This window comes from Rattus norvegicus, chromosome 14 (genome assembly GCF_021556685.1).
Source record: "Rattus norvegicus strain SHRSP/BbbUtx chromosome 14, alternate assembly SHRSP_T2T, whole genome shotgun sequence".
In the NCBI taxonomy this organism is placed as follows: domain Eukaryota; kingdom Metazoa; phylum Chordata; class Mammalia; order Rodentia; family Muridae; genus Rattus; species Rattus norvegicus.
Genome location: NC_141547.1, coordinates 71,555,740 through 71,575,980, shown reverse-complemented (window position 1 = coordinate 71,575,980; position 20,241 = coordinate 71,555,740). Strand labels below are relative to the sequence as shown.

Below are 20,241 nucleotides of genomic sequence, written 5' to 3'. Positions count from 1 at the left end.
GAGTTTGTAATGTAGACTTAGGTGCCTGAGGCAATGGATCAGTCAGCCAAGTGCTTCCTATGTATGGCTGGGAACCTGGGTTCTTTTTCCTGGCACCCACACAAAAGCTGGGTGTGGATGTAGGAGGATTTCTAGGGCTTGCTGGTCTGCCAGTCTAGGCCTAGTGGCAGGTTCGGTGAAAGTCTCAGAAAATAATGTGAAAAGTAATCACAGAAAGCATCCACTGTTAGCCTCTGCCTTCTGTGTGCACACATGTATGTGTATGTACACACACACAATGTATATTTAGTAATTACTTAGGTTTGGGGAAATCAACAGATCAGGTAATTGCTACTGAAAACTGGCTGGCTGCTCACAGGTCCCCAAAGGAACATACCTGTCACACCATGTACAGAGTCACATGGGAAAACAGAAGGGCCAATGTGCTTGTTTTTGTCAACTTTCCTCGAAAGAGAACCATCTAGAAATATAGGAGAGCCTACATTAAACTGGCCAGTAATAATGTCTGTGGAGCACTTGCATGGTTGATGAGAGACGTGGGAGGGTCTAGTCTACTGTGGGTGATGCCACCTCTAGGTAGGTAGACCTTGCTGTGTAAGAAAGAAGGCTAAGCCAATCATGAAGAAAAACAGTAACTGGCATTTCTCCATGTCTCTGTTCAAGTTCCTACCTTGGTTTTGCTCAGTGATGCACTGTAACTTGTAAGTCAAATGAACCCATTCCTCCCCAAAGCTGATTTTGATCATAATGTTTATCACAACAACAGAAAACCAACTAGGATGGTCAATGAAAGGTCATGGGGTTGGGATTCAAGAAGGATGCTCAGTGTCTTCTTGATACTATTTATTAGAAGAGTTGATTATGCCATGGAAAGACATCATAGCCAGAGCTCTGAGGAGAGACAACAAGTCCATGATAGGGTGTGTGTATGTGTCCCTTCTTATAGGCCTCAAAAGAAGAGGGAAGTTTTATGCCTCGTGGTGGATGAATAATCTGTTAAGATTTGTAGTCAGGCTATGTGTGACTGCTGGAGGCAGAACAAAAAGAGAAGGGGTCTTGAAGGAACCTTATTAATGTGTGACTTAGAGGTTGTAGGGGAAGTAGGCAGGAGGGACAAATTTAGTTGACAAATGTCCATTACTCTCTGATTTCTGGTAGGCTCATATCCTGAACCTGCAAACTTCCCTTGGGGAAATGAAGCTCAAGGCCTGTTATTCTGGAATCTGGGTACCTGAGGAATCTGTCAGACAGTTACAGATGGGTTCTCAGTAAAGGCCTTGCTGTTTCCTTTAACCTAACAGACAGGAGGGGGGAGTAAGGCAGAAGGAAAATGTGGCAAATGCCTTTACTGTGGCTTTATGGGAAATAACAATGAAAAACAAACATACAAACAGCAAACACAGTTTTCACCTTAAAGGGAGTAAGAGATAGTTTATTCTGGAGCCATTTTGAATGACCATAACCCAGCTACACAGATACCCCAAACTCAGTGTTCCAATGTGGAGTTTCATGAAGTTTTATAGTTTTACAGAACAAAGACAGTTATAAATCAAGGCAAGCTTCAAACACATTGAGACAGTTACAGCAAGACTATGAAAGCTCACAAAACCTCTAGGAAGCAGGTGACTTTGTATATTAGTCAGGGTTCTCCAGAGTCACAGAACTTGTGGAATGTCTCTATATGTTAAGGGAATGTATTGTAATGACTTACAGTCTGCAGTCCAACTAACCCAACAATGGGCAGCTGTGAATGGAAAGTCCGAGAATCTAGTAGTTGCTCAGTCCCAAGAGGTTAGTTATTTCAGCTGCTCTTCTGTATAAACTGGAATCCTGAAGAAGTAGGTTCCAACAGATGTACTGGCAAGTAAGTGCAAGCAGGAGAAGAAGAGTAAATCTTCCTTCCTCCAATGTCCTTATGTAGGCCTCCAGTAGAAGGTAAGGCCTAGATTAAAGGTGTGTACCATGCCTAGATCTGGAACTTGCTTTGTCCCAGGCTGCCTTTGAACTCAGAGATCTGCTTGCCTCAGTCTCCTGGGATTAAAGGCATGTACTACCTGGCCAGGGCCTAAGCTTTTTGAGGCTTCCATGCCTCAAGATCTCAATGTCAAGATCTGGATCACAGGTGTGCCCTCCATTTCTGGATTGTAGTTGACTCCAGATGCAGTCAAGTTGACAACCAGGAATAGCCATCACACTTTGTGTCCTTAAGGAGTTGGTTTCAGCACCCTCAACAAACACCAAAATCCTTAGATGTGCATGTCCCTTATATATGACAGAACAGCTTTGTATGTGACCTACATATGTCTTGAATACTTTACATCAGTCCTAGATTACTTATAATACTTAACATTATGCAAGTTTATGTAAATAGCTATTTCACTATATTACTTAAAGAATAACAGCAAGAAAAAGTCTATATGTGGTTTCTCTACAGGACAGTTTTGATTGATTTGGGTTTGGCTTTACAGCAGGGCAGAGGGGCTTAAACCCAGGGCCTCCTACAAGCTACAGAAGTGCTCTATTGACCAGCTGTAGCCTTGCGTATGAAAGGAGCTCTTGCATAGAGCAATTTGCTCTCTCTAGATATAAGAGGCTTGGGGGTGGGGATGTAGCTCAGTTGGTGGTGTGCTTGACTAGCAGGTATTAATCTCTGGGTGTGATCCCATGTAGCCCATAAACCAAGCACAGTAGCACCTACCTGTAATCCCAGCACTTGGGAAGTGGAGGCAGGAGGGCTGGAAACTCAAGGTCATTTACATGAGTTTGAGGCTAGCCTAAGCTATATGATACCCTGTGTCAAAAACAACAACAATAACCACAACAACAACAACAACAACAACAACAACACACACACACACACACACACACACACACACACACACACACACACACACTGACTTTCCGAGGGGTGGCAGTCTTTCCTGACTCATCAAAGACGACAGAAAGCAAATAATCAGAAAATAGCGAAAATAAAGGATAGCATTGCATATGTGGTGGTTTGAATATGCTTGACCCCAGGAGTTGCACTACTAGGAGATATGGCCTAGCTGGCATAGGTGTGGCCTTCTTAGAGGAAGTGTGTCACTTTGGGGGTGGGTTTGAGACTCTCCTCCTAACTGACTAACTAGACTAACTAGACTAGACTAACTAGACTAACTGACTCCTAGACTAACTAGAATGTAGTCTGCTCCTGGCTTCCTTTGGATGAATATATAGAACCCTTGGCTCATTCAGTGCCATGCCTGCCTGAGTGCTGCCATACTTCCTGCCTTGATGATCATGGACTGAACCTCTGAAGCTGCAAGCCAGCCCCAATTAAATGTTGTCCTTTTTAAAAGTTGCCTTGGTCATGGTGTCTCTTCCCAGCAATGAAAACCCTAGGACAGCATGGCAGTGTGCGCAGGGCAATAGCAAGTCTTCAATACACGGATGAGATCTACAGCCTTGGCCCGTTCTGCCTTGGATGTGTGAGAGGTCCTGAGGCCTGATACATCTTTATTGGACAATATTCCCCATGTTACTTCTTTGTCTGTAGCACAGGGTAACAGAGTTAGGTCGCCCTGTTCTCTAGCAGATACACAATGCTTAGTTGGCAGTCACCAAAATGGGGCTATGCAGAGCCATGGGGCAGTGCAGAACCAAGGGGGTATGTAGAACCAGGAGACTGTATAGAAACATGGGCTGTGCAGAAGCAGGGGTCTATGCATATATACAGGGGCCTGTGCAGAGACAAGGGTCTGTGTAGAACCCTGTGTAGAACCCGGGGTCTGGTTCCAAATTTTGTTTCCCATTTATATCTAAGCTAAGGATCTGTGTCCACAACTGTCTGTTGTTACTCTAAATAGTGGCCCAAACACCTCCATAATGGAACAAGAGCTCTGACCTTTCTAGGCCAGGACAGACAGATATTATATATACTTCTCCCCAACAGGTTTATCTAGGTTTCCCTGAAATCTGACATAACCCATATAAGAGCCATGGCTCTATTTCAAAGGAGTTGGCTTGAGAGTTTCTTCCCTGGAGGCACTGGGCATGAGTGAGGGTCCAGCAAGTAGTTCACATCTGGAAGCAGTGGTATTGAAGCACCTAAACATCATTTGGCCAGTTAACAGCTTTCAAAAGCATGTGCTCCCCATTGCTGTGCATTTAGCATTGTTTGTGTATTTCAAGATACCAGCAATAATTAACTATTACCTTACCATGATAAAAAATAGCATTTGTAAATATTCATAGCCTAATTATTTTCGATTTATTTATTTTATGTGTGTGAGGGCTATATCTGTTCGTATGCCTTTGTGCCAGAAGAGGGCATCAGATACCATTACAGATGGTCATGAGCCACCATGTGGTTCCTAGGAATTGAACTCAAGACCTCTGGAAGAACAGCAAATGCTCTTAACCCCTGAGCCATTTCTTCGGCCTCCTTATATCCTAATTTTTTATTGAACATCAATTCTGCCTACGTAGAATTGGCATCATTAACCAATTTTCCATTTAGCGTCTGTGGGAAGAGGCCTCTGCCCTCTTCTCTCAGAACCTTGGAGCCTTAGCAACTTTGTAGAAAGGAACCAGTTAACAGAGGAGGGCTGGTGAACCAGCTTATGATGGTTAGTTTTGCTTATCAACTTGACACAGTCTAGAATCATCTGAGAAGATTGTCCCAGTGAGGAATTGGTTGGTTTATAGGCATCTATCTTAGTTGGGCTAATGAATGGGGGTGATATAGGAATATTGAGGTGTCCTTGAGAGACATGGAACCTTTCTCAGCTCTTTTTGTGCTTGGATTGGGAGCTGGGAACTTGATAGATTCACAAGCTTCTGCAAACCAGAGGCTTTTGGGTCTTGTGAATTCAAGAAGTAAAACTCATAGACCACAAAAGGTGAGCTTCAGAAATATTTTATTATAAATAGCTTAAGAGAGAAAAATCCTGAGTTCTTGTACAGTAGGAGTTTCCCCTAGAGTGGGATACCATTGGGCTTCCCTGAATTGGAGTTAATAAACCTACACTGGATGGAAGGAGGGGGAGGATAGATTGGTGCAGATGCCATTCCAGGTGTCCAGGAGCCTTGAAGTTTCACTCCTATCTCTAGTGCAGTCCCTGAAAAGGGGTATTCCTTTATGGGGAGATAGATAAGGAAAAAGCAGATCCCCTTTCTGGTATCTGCAGCCTCTAGCCATTGTGGAGCAGGAGACTTTTCTGCCTTAAATGCTCTGGAAATTCGGATTTGAGTGTTACATTTGTTGGGCAGCCAGTAAGGACAGAGGTTGACCTCAATAGGTCAGATCTGCTTGGTTTGCATGTTTCTCACCACCAGGATGGTATGACCCAGAAGTAGGGATGCTCTAGTCTATCATGGACCATCCAGTTCTGTATTGAACTGTATTGAACACAGAGTGGGAGCTCAGTTACTAACTGGCCCAAATTGACTTCTTTGTGAAGCCGGCCAACTACAGTTCCAAGACATGCCCTAGGTGAGAGGGGTGAATACTGGAGTCAAGGTTTTCCAAGCTCTTGACTCAACAGAATAAGAACCCTTTTTCCCTGTCTTCCTCCCTTCCAAACCCTGCCTCCCCTGCTCACATTGCAAATGCCAATCCCTCCATTGCCCTGGGAAAGCAGTTCAACTAAAAACATAGTAAATGCTTTGAGGAAGAATCACGAATGCCCCTGCCAAGATAAATAGCCATAAACTACAACCACAGCACCCACTTACCCCAAGTTAGATAAGCTAAGGAAAAATAAACATTGGTGCCATTCAGACATCCAATTAATGTAAACTGGAGGAAGGCTGGCTTCATTGATGTAAACAAGAGGGAGGCTGGTTTCCAGCCTATCTGATTCTAATCCAACCACAGAGACCTTCATCTATTCTGATGGGGCTGGCCATGCTGCTTTCCTCACCGCAGCCTATTATCACACTAATTTGTGGTTCTGTTGGATGGATTTCTATTCTCAACCTTGGCTGTGTCATGAAAGTTGCAGAATCTTTGCCAAAAACTGTTTCTCTCCTGTCTGATTTCAGAGCACAGCACCCATCCATTCACTCAACAATCATCGATTGAATATGCCCGGGGGCCAAGCAGTACTCCCCGGACAACCGGGTCCAATTCACTGACTACACCTTCTCCTTGGAACATCTCCACTCTTATAGTTTTAACTACAGTTTTCTCACTGATGGTTCTTCAATATAAATCTCCAGACAGAGACTACCCAAGTAGTTGGATGCATGCCGGAATGTCTGTTGGACAATCTGCAGTTTGGGGTCCCGTAAACAGCCTACACTCAACTCGTCCTGAACAAAACTCAACAACCACCTTCTCTAAACGCATTGCTCATTTCTCCTATAATTTTAGTCACAGCCCCAAAAAGAGTCAGTTAGTCATCTACATACAAACCCTAGCTTTTATCTTCATTGAGATCTAGCAATTTCTATTCGTTTTCAAGTCAAGAATTAATCTTATTTCTTTTCTTTTGGTATGCATCCCGCATCAGCTCATCTCTGATCTGGGCAGACTCTACCTCCTTTTGGCTTCATTCTTTATCCTCCCTTACATGAAACCCTTTGTTTCCCTAGCTCTTCCCTCATCATCCATGTATGATGGCTGCTTCCCTGGTAAATTCAGTTCTGCCTCTCTTGGCATAGAGGAATTGACGGCTCTTTGGCCAGTTACTGTTAGCTCAAGTGTCTTTACCTGCTCTTGTTGGCTTTTCATTTGATGTGCCTACATCCTTGTTAACAGTATCTACTCTAACTGTGCTCCAGTCCCCATGTGGTGCATGTGTTTCCTGGCAGGACCCACTGCCACTGCCTTGTGACTCCCTTTCAATCTTCAGGCAATGTATTTAGGCAATGTATTCAGCAGCACTCTACTATGTCTGCTTAGGGAAGTGTTTTCAGCCTGTGGGTCATGACCCTTTTGGAGGTCAAAAGTCTCTCACAGGGGTTGCCTAAGCCATTGGAAAACAAATATATTTATATTATGATTCCTAACAATAGTAAAATTATAGTTATGAAGTAGTAACACGGGAGTCACACAACATGAATAATGATATTAAAGGTATGAAGCACTAGAAAGATGGAGAACTACTTGCTTTGAGAGTCTGTGTAGGAGCCCTGTGGTTCTTATCCAAGTCTTTGCCCAGGCTAACCCTCTACCTATTGAGTTCTTCTCACTGTTCTGTATATTAAGATTCTGAGTTTAGGTTTCTATTGTTATTATAAAGACCTATGTCCAAAAGCAACTTGAGGAGGAAAGGGTTTATATGGTTTATAATTCTATATTACAGTCTGTACTGGCTGGTTTTGTGTGTGAACTTGATACAAGCTGGAGTTATCAAAGAGAGAGGAACTTCCCTTGAGGAAATGCCTCCATGAGATACAGCTGTAAGGCATTTTCTCAATTAGTGATCAAGTTTGGGAGGACCCATTGTGACTACCCATTGGCTGAAGATATAGCCCAGGGGGCTGGTAGTCTTGGGTTCTATAAGAAAGCAAGCTGAACAAGCCAGGGGAAGCAAGCCAGTAAGTAACATTCCTCCATGGCCTCTGCATCAGCTCCTGCCTCCTGATCTGCTTGAGTTCCTGTCCTGACTTCCTTTGGTGATGAAAAGCAATGTGGAAATGTAAGCTGAATAAACTCCCCCCCCACCCCCCGCAACTTGCTTCTTAGTCATGATGTTTGTGCAGGAATAAAAACCGTAAGACAAATTGGTACCAGCATAGTGGACTATTCCAGTGACAACCTGGCCATGCTTTGAAGAGGACTGTGGAAGGACTTTGTACTTTGCCCTAGAAGAGCCATTTGGGTGTTGAGAGCTCTGTGGGGTGTTCTGTAGGAGCTTGGAAGATAATGTTTCAAACAGTGTAAATGATGCAGTGCAAAGACGGTTTGTGAAATTTCAGAGGGAAGATTAAAGACTCTTATCAGGGCCATTCCTATTTTGATTGTGAAGATTCTGTGGTTTTGGTTAGCTGGGGCTGAAGAATCAACTGTGATTAACAAGATACCAAAACTACTAAAGCGAAATTTTACATTACTAGGACGATTGATGCTGGTTAGCTGGGCTAAGAAATTAGCAGTGAGTGAGAAGAGACCAGCATCACTAAGGTGAAATCTTCTGGAAAATGTTTCCTGAGAGCACAGAGAAGCTGTGTTCCAGAGGCAGCCATGGCTGTACCTCATGTTAGCAGCCAGACTTGGTAATAGATGAGTCACCCAGGTTTTGAAACATGAAGGAGTAGCAGCTGATGCTTGGCACTGTGAAAGACCAGGAGAAGTCATTGGTGAAGGTGCAGCCTCAGTGGCAGTTGAAGGCCCAGGACTGAAGGAGTCATGCAGAGAAGTTGAGGCTTAGCACCATGAAAGGAGCATTTGAGAGGTTATTTGTGAAAGTGCAGTCAGTTGCAGCAGAAGACAGCAGTGTTTGGGAGATGTCAGTACCATGAGATGACCACCAAGAACATCAGCAGTGGAGTACAGGCAGCTGGAGCCTAGAAGACATTGGATATTTTAAAGGGATTAAAATTTTAATATGTAAGAATTTGTAAAGATTAGGACTTTTAAAGTTATATAGATCTTGGGAATGGATAAGAAAGTAAGGGTTAAGGCTTAATAGTGATGTGTTTGTCAAGTTGACAAGTGTTCAGTTGTACCAGCTGGTTTTGTGTGTCAACTTGATACAAGCTGGAGTTATCAAAGTGAAAGGAGCCTCCTTTGAGGAAATGCCTCCATGAGATACAGCATTTTCTCAATTAGTGATCAAGGGTGGGGGAGCCCATTGTGGGTGGTGCCATCCCTGGGCTGGTAGTACTGGGTTCTATAAGAAAGCAAGCTGAGCAAGCCAGGGGAAGCAAGCCAGTAAGTAACGTCCCTCCATGGCTTCTGCATCAGCTCCTGCTTCCTGACCTGCTTGAGTTCTTCTCCTGACTTCCTTTGGTGATGAACAGCAATGTGGAAATGTTCCTCCCCAACTTGCTTTTAGGTCATGATGTTTGTGCAGGAATAGGAACCCTGACTAACACAGTCTAGCATTAAAGGAAGTTAGGGCAGGAACTACGGGAAGGAACCTGGAGATAGGAACTGAAGCAGAGGTCATGGAGGAACATGACATCTTTTAACTTACTCAATTTGTGTCCTTATACAACATAGGAACACATCACGAGTGAGACTGCCAATGATGAGTGTCTTTGGGTCTCGCGTTGCTGTGACAAAACACTGTGACCAAAAAGCAAGATGGGGAGAAAAGTTTATTCAGCTTACACTTCTACATTGCTGTTCATCACAGAAGGAAGTCAGGACAGAAACCCAAATGAGGAAGGATCCTAGAGACAGGGGCTGATGCAGAGACCGTGTGCTGCTTACTGGCTTGCTTAACATGGCTTGTTCAGTCTGCCTTCTCATAGAACACACTCATCATGGGCTGGGCCCTTATTGATCACTGAGAAAATACCGTACAGCTGGATCTCATGGAGGCTGCTAAGCACCTGTAGAATCCCTCCAGAAATTAGGTCTTCCCAGAGGATAGATCTCGTCTATCTCAGGCAGGTTTTTTTTTTTTTATTTAAAGATGTATTTATTTATTATATGTAAGCACACTGTAGCTGTCCTTTAGACACACCAGAAGAGGGCATCAGATCTCATGACAGATGGTTGTGAGCCACCATGTGGTTGCTGGGGATTTGAACTCAGGACCTCTGGGAGAGCAGTCAGTGCTGTTAACCACAGAGCCATCTCTCCAGCCCTCAGGCAGGTTTTAAAACCTTCATTTCTACTATCTCTTACTAATTCCCTTGACTATAGTATTTCTTAGGAACTGAGTGTTTAATGACAATCTCCTTGGGTTCAAACCCTGAGCTCAATTTGATTTTCCCCTCTGAAAACTGAAAGCTGTCACCACATAGAGCTTCAGTACTTCAGTATGTGAAGTGTATAGCACAGTTTGGGCAGCATAGACAGTGTTGGCAACTATGAACTGGTTTTCTCAGTCTGTCTTTTGCACTTGACTGTCATGAAAAAATGGACTTTTTGTTGACCAGATTTTACCCTCCAAATACAGTCTAGCAACTGGTAGGTAGTAGGCACTTAATGAAAAGGTATTGGAAGGAAGAAGGGAATAAAAGAAAGCAGTATACAGGGAAGGAAAATGTCATATAAGAAAATGGAAGAGAGTGGGAGGGAGGGGTGAAACAAACGAGTCTTACTGGAGGCAAGGCAGTCTAAAACAGAACCAGATGCATGGTGAGAAGGCAGGGCTTCTGGGAAGGAGAAAAGTTGTCTCTGCTGGGCAATGATGTCTAGCAGAGGCCTAAAGGCAGTGAGCTGATGATAGACTAGCTAGGCAGGGCTTCTGTAATCTGTGTTCACTGGGATGTATTTGAAGGCATTAGGGAGCTAATGGCATGTCAGAAGTAGGGATGGCCTAACGAGATGTACTGCTTGAAGCCCTGTATGATACTCATGTATCTGTCCCTCTAAACGATTACCTGTTTGACATTGCCAGCTGATGTCATTCATCTTCAATACTTACTGCATAATTGTCAGAATGAACTTTGTATGAAGGTAGACCAAGGCTCTGTACCACCTTAGATGGTTTCTTGATGTAATTTTCCCATAAAACAAGCAAAGTACCACCCTTCCTGATGAGCTGTAAGGCATGAGCTGTAAGGCTCACCAGCGCTCTCTCCATTTAATGATTTCTCTACTTTCTCCTAGCATTTCTGTCCAGAACAAATCTCTCCACCTTCTCTGGAACTTTGTGTCTTGGCCAATGCGTCTGAGTGTATCCTGAGCTGCTCCTGTTAAACCTGAAAAGTCTAGTCATTCATTGCAGGCCCCAGAAGTCTCTCTGGTATGTAAAAAGGGTCTTGGTAAGATTTTCATCATGAACTCCCAGGGTTGCTCAAGTGTCTTTTTATGCCTCTGAGTAAAGGAAAACATATTTATGTTCCATGAACATGAATGTACACAGTATGCCTACAGAGAGATGGGGATCTTTGGGTTCCTACTTTTTGTTGTTGTTCTTTGCCTTTGACAGCATTCAACACTAACAGAAAAAGCACACTCACCTGCAGACACTACAAAGCATTGTTGAGAACTGGCAAGAGAATCATGCACAGCCATTCTTCAGAAGCCACTGGGCTCCGCCTAGTTTTGCTTAGGGACAACCCAAATCACATATGGGTCTACTCTAAGTTTAGGAAACCAATATCAGTTCCTCATACATGTTTTTAAATGAGCTATTTTATTTTAACTAAGAGAGACATTCTTATTTGAGCTACTTAAATTTGCTTGGTCAAAAATGATAGACCATTGGTGGTTACATATGATTATCCTAACACCTTTGTATTGTGAGCAATTCCAAAAGTATAAAGGTGATAGAGGGCTCTCTACTATTGTAGCTTTCTGCCTACTCTCTCTAATACAATAGCTATTGGTGATTTGGTAAACAGTTAGCTATCATATGAGAACTATTTTACATGCATATTAACTTATAAACAACATAGAAGTATGTTATTCTCATCTTTACCTACTGTATCTTTTAGAAATTGTTCCAATGGATTAATTGGTGTTTGTTAATCATTACCTAAGACTTTCTCCATTGTTCCTGGTCTTTTAACATTGTGAGTTCTACTATAAGGAAGATCTAAGACATGGGTAATCTCCATGGAAGTAGAGTGATACTTCGGTTTTACTATTTTTGTACTTTCCCTGGCATGATTTCTCTCTTCAGAGTCCCAGGGGTAGCTGGGGTCTTGCCAGAGCTCACAACCTCTAGCCAAGTGCCCTGGGCCCTGGCTCTGTGATTCCTCTGCCTCCCCTTGCCTTACCAGCTGTTGGCAGCTGATGTGATGTCCTGGCCTTTGAATTACCTCTCTGTGTCATGTTGTCCCTCAGTTTTTTCAGCACCTTTGTAACTGTCCATTTTTACTCATCTCTATTGGCTGTGAATTGTCTTATTCTTACTCTCTTCCAAACTGGACACTGAACTGTTAAACTCAGAGTGATGGGGGGGGGGCATTCTGATGCTGCTGGTGTAAGTGGAGATTGCTGTAAAAACATCCTTTGACAGGCAGTTTAGCAAGAACCTCAAACATGAGCACAGTCTTATCTTAAGAAACAATCTTTGACATATTTGTGAACTGTTAGGACCTAGGTAAAATATTAAGGCCTAAATGAGGTGTGGCTAGCCTACTGTTGGAAGACAACTTTCTCATATGTTTCTGCTGTTACTAAGAAACTTTCAAAAGCCAAGATGGATTACATATTCTGTTGTGTTATGTGCCCTTGGAAACCCATCATGATAGAAGTCAGTAGAACCGTTGTGTGTTACCCACAATAAGGTTGGACCCAAACCAACCCCCCAACAGTGCTTCCTGCACCTACGCATAAGCTTTCGTGGTGTTTGCCTTTAGAAGCTGCCCCTAGGATGGATCCCAGCACAGGAGAGACACCTGCACCAACATAAGAAACTATTTGGAGTAAGATTTCCATTTGAGTAGTGACCTTTTAAAGTTCAAGTTCCCAAGACCTCTCTGGAAACTGATATTCCACTTGGCAGAAAGATAAATATACGTACATGGGTAACTGATATCCTGGTTGGCAAGCTAAGACATGAATGTTAGACAAGTCCCATCCTGGAAGACAAGTTAGAACATGAATATTAGACAGCCAAGTCCCCTGCCACAGTTGACTCTCCCAACCAATAGAAGCAGGTTAAGTGTACAACAGATACATGTTCCTAAGGAAATACCCCTTCCCTAAATCCTGGTTAAAGTTTTTGTGGATTTAGGGCTTAAAAACCCTATAGAATCTTAATGTCATGGTTCAGCTCCAGAATCTGGACTATGGCCCTGATCAACCAATCCTGGGGTGTATGCTCAATAAACTACACTTGTCTGACTGAGATTGGTGTGGTCTTGTTGTGAGGCAATTTCTGGACCCTAACATGAACAAAATTATCTGAGGTCTCAGACTTGCTTCTAAACAAACTGGTGAGTAAGGGAGATGGTACATGGATGTAGGGAGACTACCATGATGAGCAGGATAACCTGCTTGGACACTGATCACAGCCATCTCTTTGTGAACGTCTGAACGTTCAGTCATAAAATGCATTCTGCCCAAAGCAAAATTAGACTTTTCATTCTTCCTCATAGATGTTTATTCTAAAGGGAAAAAAAAATCCTGAATGTTTAAAAAAATGGTCCTACCAAGACTTGACACCCCCCCACCCAGTGTAAGGGAATGTCAGGGAGGGGAGGCAGGAAGGCGGGAAGGGCTGGATGGTTGTGTGGGGGAGCACCCTCATAGAAGAAGGGGGATGGGGGATGGGATAGGGAGTTTATGGATGGGAAACCGGGAAAGGGGATAACATTTGAAAGGTAAATTAAAAATATCCAATAAAAAATAAAAAAATATTTAAAAGGATTAAAAAATTCTCTTTAGGAATGTTTTCAACAGCATTCTTTATAATAAACAATCACAAAATGGTCTAATTTTCCATAGTAGGACACTCCTATTGGTGTTTCCAATAGAGCTACGTACTGAAGACCACTCAGGCTTAAGAAGTTGTAGAATAAGAGAAACAAGAGAAAGCAGCTTTTCAAGGCAGGGCTTCAGGAAGTGTGCGTGCAGGCTGGTGACAGGGAAAGAGGAAGAGTGGGAGGGAGGGAGGAGGGAAGGTACACAGAGAAGTAGGTAGTAACCATAGCACTTCCTTTGCTCTTTTGAAGCCTTGCTTTTTTTTTTTTTAAATTGGTTCATATTTTAAAATGAAAAATGATGCAAACCTTGTGATAATACAGTTGGATTAACATTTTTTAGAGACAGTCTCATATATTGGCCTTGAGCTCAGTTTGCTTCTGTTTGGTCTCCATTGTTTTTCGTTGATTTGAGACAAGGTCTCACTATCCAAGGCCGACCTGGAACTGGCTATGCAGACCTCAGTGGCCTTGAACTCAGAGATACTCTTACCTCTGCCTCCTGAATGCTGGGATTAAAGATGTGTACCACCATGCCACATGTTGAAATCACTTGGGATTAGAGGATGACCTTGAACTTCTGATCCTTCAGGATCCACCTCCTAAGGGCTGAGACCAATGGGTGTGCGTCATGCTTGGTTTTATGTGGTACTAGGGATTGTCCCCAGCTCCGGTTAAATCTTCATACTTGTCTGATAGAGAACTCGAAGGACACGTTCAAGCTAAACAGTGGATAGTGTTGGCTGCTTTCTTTCTTCCTTTGATGGCCTTTGTTTTCTCATTAATTTTCCTCCTGGTGTCATGCCATGCATGACTTCTAGGCTCTAAAACACAGTGAGCACATCTCTTCTTCCTCTTTCTTTCCATATCTTTCTCAAAGCACTCTTGCCCAGGCAGCCAATGCATGTATTGGAGTAAATGGTGAGGGAGTCTCCCTTTAGCTTCCTTTTAGCAAATGCCACTTGTTTTGAGCTTTTCCAGGCCAGAATTCAGAGTGTGTACACAGGCTGGTGAGGAAGGGAGGGAGGAGGGAGGGAGGGAGGGAGGGAGGGAGGTGCATAGAGAAGTCAGGTGACTACACCACTTTCTTTGCTTTTTGTAAACCTGATTAGCCATGTGCAAACTCTGGAGTGAGAATGTGCAGCAGACATAGGGTGGGACCTGTGTGTGGCCCTTGCCCCACTGAGGCTGGCCTTGTGAGTTTGGCTTTTACATTTGATTCTTACCTGATCTTTACATGTTATCCTAACCTTCAACATAGAAAGGGCTCTAGTTTGGAGGGGTGCACATTCTCAGTACCTGCCTTCCAGGCTGTGTACCCAGATTAGACAGTGTGGATTCCTAGGGTACATAAAGATACACCCTTGTGTCAGAAATATGTTTAGAAGGGGCCAGAAGGCAGCTCAGTTGGTAAAGTGCCTGCTTTGCAAACTGGTTACACTTATAATCCAAGTGCCAAGGAGGCAGAGACAGAGAAATCCTCAGCGTGCTCACTGACTGTCCATCCTAGACCAGATCATTTCTGAGATCGCTGAGGAAAGGCTGCCTAGGGAGATCCTATATTGACTGATGATGGCCAGCCATAGATGCTGTAGTAGAAAGAGAAGCTCACCAAGATGTTAAGCCTTCATTTTCCAAAGGAGTAGAGGGGTTCAACCTTCTTGGAAAAAAAACAGACTGACACCCAGCTAGCTTACTCCAGTTACTTTATTCAAACATTATACAAGGTTAATTGGAACTGGGCAAGGGTCTAGCTACTAAAGTTTTATCTTGTCCTTGCTGCCTGTGACGTCGGACAACCCATACAAATCTCAGTCCCTTTTGACCGTGGCAAGCCATAATCCAAGGTAAGAACTCCAGGTTTGTTAGGAGTGTCTTAGGACCGAGGTTTGTGCAACTGTAAGCTCTCATGTAGCATCAAGTACAGACTTTCCAGAGAGACATTTCCTCAAGGTTCCAACAGTCTCAAAACAGTTTTGCAGCCTCAGCTGATTGACACACAGCAAAGACTTTTCGGAAACATTCCACTCAAAACCAGACACAAAGGCTGTACCATCCATATTACTACAACCCTAGTCTCTGCCTCAAGAATGTAGTGTCCCTGGCAAGCATAGTGGCTCCTTGTAGCCTTGCTGTTTTTCAATCTTAGGACAGTTCTGACAGACAGGTATTTGTGGAGATAAAAGGTGATAACATTATGCAAACACTTGGCTCAGTGCCCAGGGTGTGCAGCTCCACCTTGACTGCCTATGCCAATCATGATTAATTTATCAACCATCAATGGGTTATGTTAATAGTGTGCTGGCTATAAAGGCCCATTTAATTGAGTTTCCCACCATCCTACATCACCTGAGGACTCTGCCAAAATCAGTCTGTATGACCCCTCGACTTTAGACTAGACCCCTGAGCCAGTATACTCTACTGCTTCAACTCACAAAGCTTCACTGTTATTGCCAACAGACGATGGATTAGGGCAGAACACAACTAAAACATGTCATTTCCAATGGCCAACCACCCAGTTTCCATCTCACTCTCCTCAGCACACTTACATTGCATCCCATAGTCAACCGACTTGTCTGCAGGATCCAGTCTTCTCTCTTGCCTCCCAGAAGTAGCCTAGGGGATCTGAGAAGTGTGTCATTATCCCATGACCCAGTTCCTGTCAGCTGCAGATGACCCTCCCTTTAGGGATGTTTAGCAACATCTGGGAGTAATTTTGACTGTCCCAACTGAGGAAAAGGTGGCTCTAGGCTCCTGGAGTTTAGGGCTTAAGAACGTGACTGATTGCCAGCTGCACAAACGCTCAGCAGAAAGCGTTATCAGCTCCAACTGTCAACATCTCGGAGGTTGAGAAACCCTGCTGTTATCTCTGAGATTTATTGAACACCTGCCAGGAGCCAGGTGGGTGCTAAGTCCCAAGGGGAGAGTGGGAAGCTAGACAGACTCATTTCCTGCTCACTGTGGCTCACAGAAGAAGCATACTCATTCCTATCAGTTGAAGCAAACTAAAAGAAGCAAAAATGGGGGCTTCTATATAGAAATCTCCCCAGTCTATACAGGATAAACTAGACCTCAGTGTACCATCTTCTTATATCGATGAAACTGTAGGGAGTGGGGCATAATATCAGCATTAGAGACCAAACTCTGGCTACTTTAGCACAGGTAAGTTGTCTCTAAAACCCCATCTGGCCCGCTCCCTGATTCTTGGTTTTCCCAAACAGACTCACTCTAAGAGTCTTGGTTTATCAATTGCCTCTGCAGAGAACCCTTTTCTGAAATTGATTGCTACTCACGTGTCCTCAGACACTTAGTGTTCCTTTCTGATTGTACCTCGTTATCTTAATCTTAACCTTGTTTGTATCCCAAGTACAAAGTTATATTGCTGTTCTCGTCCTCCTCTACATCATCGCTTACCACCCTTCCTTCCTCTTCTTTCTCCCCTTCTTTCATATCCATCTTCTACTTTTTCTTCTCCAGTGGTCCTTGAGGTCAAAACAAGGGACTGTGGATGCTTGCACATCAGCTATGCTCCCAGCCCTCAGCTTCTTGACAGCTCCATGGTGGTCAACAGCAAGGTCCTTAAGATGGCAATACCTGGATTTCCCTTCCATTCTGGTGCTCAATAACTAGGACAGTACAAAGTTTCCTATCTCTCTCAGCTTTAGCTTCATGATGAGGATACCTGTATCTGCCATGAGTACTCTGTGTCAGAAACACAGATGGATGCTCCTGTGTTTATCCATGATGTCAAAATTTACTAATTAGAGGTTGACAAGACATGTCAGGTTTTGTTGGCTGATACTTATCAAGTATTTTAATTTTGCTCCAGAGACATTGGCAATCTCAGGTCCTTTCATTTCTATCTGAATTACTCATCTTAACTCACATCTACATTTCACTTTATACAAACATATATATCAGGTTATAAAATGGTTAAGGATTAACCAGCTACAGAGATGGGAAAGAGTCTTCACAAGCATAGTTATAAAGATGTTCAAGGTCCAGAGTGCCCAAAGTATGTTTTAGTGGCTGGCTGTGGATAGTGCCAGTCAGAAGTGGGGTTAAGTGTCATGGCAAGCAAGAGAACTTGCCCTCAAGCTGGGCTCTGAGGACAGAGGCAGACATCCTTTGCCAGCCATGTTCCTGGATGAGACTCAACAAGTAACCAGGTGATAGGTCAGTACAACTGACATATCTCAATCTCAGGGTGCTTTTCCTTTAATAGTCCCAGAGAATCACATCAAATGTGATTCTGAAGCCCCTCCTTTTTCTTCCCCAACTTCTCTGATGGGGTTGGTTTATTTACAAGTGTCAGTTTTACTGTCATGTCACTTTTTTTTTCTTTTTCTTTTTTTTCGGAGCTGGGGACCGAACCCAGGGCCTTGCGTTTGCTAGGCAAGTGCTCTACCACTGAGCTAAATCCCCAACCCCGTCATGTCACTTCTTAGCATGTGTTTCTTAGTGTGATGGCCAATGATGGTTGTTTAGTTGGGCTAGCAATATGCAGAGCCATGCTTCCTTGGTACTTACACTCAAAATGATGCCACTTGTGTCAAGACTGTTGCTTTATGGAGTGAATCATGGCTACTGTTCTATGTAATCTAGGGTAGCTGTTCCAGGCTCCCTTCTGGGTGAAGGGCTGTGAGAAGCAGGGAGGTCATTACTTTGTATAGCAGGGACCTGATCCCTAGGGACCTGGCCCACAAATCCTGAATGTTCTTGGTGGGTATGTTCACCAATAACCTGCATATGCTCAAACACTCAATCATGCTTGCTTAGGAATAAAACCGAGTCTTGGGGATGCTAAGGAATCATGTGCCTAGGGCTCATGAGGCTAGAAAGTAGCTGAGTCAGCATCTGAATCCACACCTCTGTTGTTGGAGGCCATACCATTCCCTGCTACTTCCACTCCACGGCTACTCTGCCATGCACAGCCTTTATGTCCTACCTGGAGGAAATGCCAAGTATTTGATGGAACTTTGAGCCCACTTGAAAGACCTAGCATAGCCTTTGAATGGAAACCAGAACCTTCTGCCCCTTGCCTTCTGAGAAAGCATCCCTCTCAGTCTTGTTCGGTTTGATTTAAGGCAGATATCTCCCTGACATACAGCCCCTTACTCTCCCCTGTCCCTTCTGCCAGTTAGGGTCCCTGTTGACCCCTTGGCAATCCATTACTTTAATTCAAGCCATGTAGTGGTCACTGGGATGAGAAATGCAGAGTAGGGTTGGGAACTAAGGTAGCTTATGAGCTGAGATCTGAAATAGGTAAGAGATCTTTCCTGGTACAGTGGCCAGAAGGCGGGTGTAGGGCAAGTTTCATGAGCAGCATAGGGCAGTGGAACCATGGAGTTATCACATAGGAGCAAAGCTGGCAATCAGTGAGGGGGGCGAGGCCACATCGCTTTGTAAAGCATCAAAAAACCTTTTGGTGTTTATTTTGAATGCAACACAAACCACTAAAGGGGTTTTTGCAAAAGAGAAAAATTATGTGACAGGGTAAAGGGAATTTATTTTATTTTTATTTATTTATTTTTGTCACTATGCTAAAATGAACTACACGAGATAAGCCCAGAAACATGGCAACCCATCAGGACAACTACTACAGTCACCCAGGTGAAAAAGCCTGAGCTTTGACAAGGCTGTGGCATGGAGGCTCCAATGTTGAAGCCTGGTTTGAAGGTAGAGAGGATGGGACTTGAAGGTGAACTGAATATAAAGTTTGAGAAGAGTCTAATATAATCCAGAAGAATTCTGACCAGGCAATTGGAGGGTTATGTCACCATGAGCTGAACAGAGGAGAGACATGATGTGGAGGGGTGAGGTCTGGCTGGAGTTAGAAGTGTGCCTGGTACCCAAAGCAAGAGATCCCTGAAGAGATGAGCTAAGACGTCCTGGTAGATGGTCCTCAGCTTAGACTGCCAAGTCCGGGTTAGGAAGACGAAGAAGAGAAGGAAAAGGGAGAGAGAAGAAGAGGGAACAGGAGGGGGAGGAGAAACTGGTGGCTGGTGAACAGGACGGCACAGATGGGAGACTCAAGGATTGCCTTCATATTCGAGATTTGTCACCACCTTGCTCCTAGATCAGGGACAATGATTCTGTCCCTGGCAGGTGTGTGGGGCTGCTGAGGACCATGAGGTAGTGAGTACTTATGAGAAGGTGACTTGGGAACAGCCGGCTCCATCTCACAGGCAAGTGAGCCCTGAGTTTTTGGTTTCCTAAAAAACGGTCAGTCTTATTATCTCCTCCTGACATTCTACTCACCAATAGCAAGGAAGTTCTGACTTAATGACAATCGCTATTAGTGTGCGCTATTAGTGCTTTTGATGCTAATCGTTTATCATTCTTCTCAGACGCCTTTCATGGTGGAAACTTGAGACGGAAAAACTTGTCCCATCTAGCACAGTCAGAAGCTCTAACCCAGGTTTCATTCACCCCAAAGTCTATCTTTGCCCTTGCTGTGATAATATTTGTGGAAGACACACCTTGTGGTGAGCCTGGCACCGAGTATTAGCACTTGCTTGAGTGTAGCATTATCAACACATTTCCAAGAACATTGTGAAAACTTGCCCAGGATAGCACAGATCCAACAATCCAGGTCCCAAATCAGCCTTTTTAGGGAATCACCCATGCTTTTTGAGTTTCATTGAAATGGACCCTGACTAATATGTTCTTGTATATGCTACTTGTATGACATTTATTGAGGAAGATATTTCAAGGTGTACACAGAAACATTATGAAAATCCAACGTGTGTGGGAATTTTA

At 43.7% G+C, this 20,241-nt stretch overlaps 1 long non-coding RNA gene across 3 annotated transcripts; it reads right to left on the bottom strand.

Moving 5' to 3' along the window:
- Window positions 1-4,881: 4,881 nt before the first annotated feature.
- On the bottom strand, window positions 4,882-16,316 carry LOC148001383 (uncharacterized). Of its 3 annotated transcripts, none has more exons than XR_015637474.1 (5): window positions 16,029-16,316; window positions 13,973-14,088; window positions 12,579-12,636; window positions 9,126-9,217; window positions 4,882-8,493 (listed from the first exon to the last, which is right to left on the bottom strand). It is a non-coding gene; the product is annotated as an uncharacterized LOC148001383 (long non-coding RNA). The 3 variants fall into 3 exon arrangements; XR_015637475.1 differs by having other exon boundaries at window positions 13,973-14,486; window positions 16,029-16,235; XR_015637473.1 differs by lacking the exons at window positions 4,882-8,493; window positions 9,126-9,217; window positions 12,579-12,636 and having other exon boundaries at window positions 13,448-14,486.
- Window positions 16,317-20,241: the final 3,925 nt, after the last annotated feature.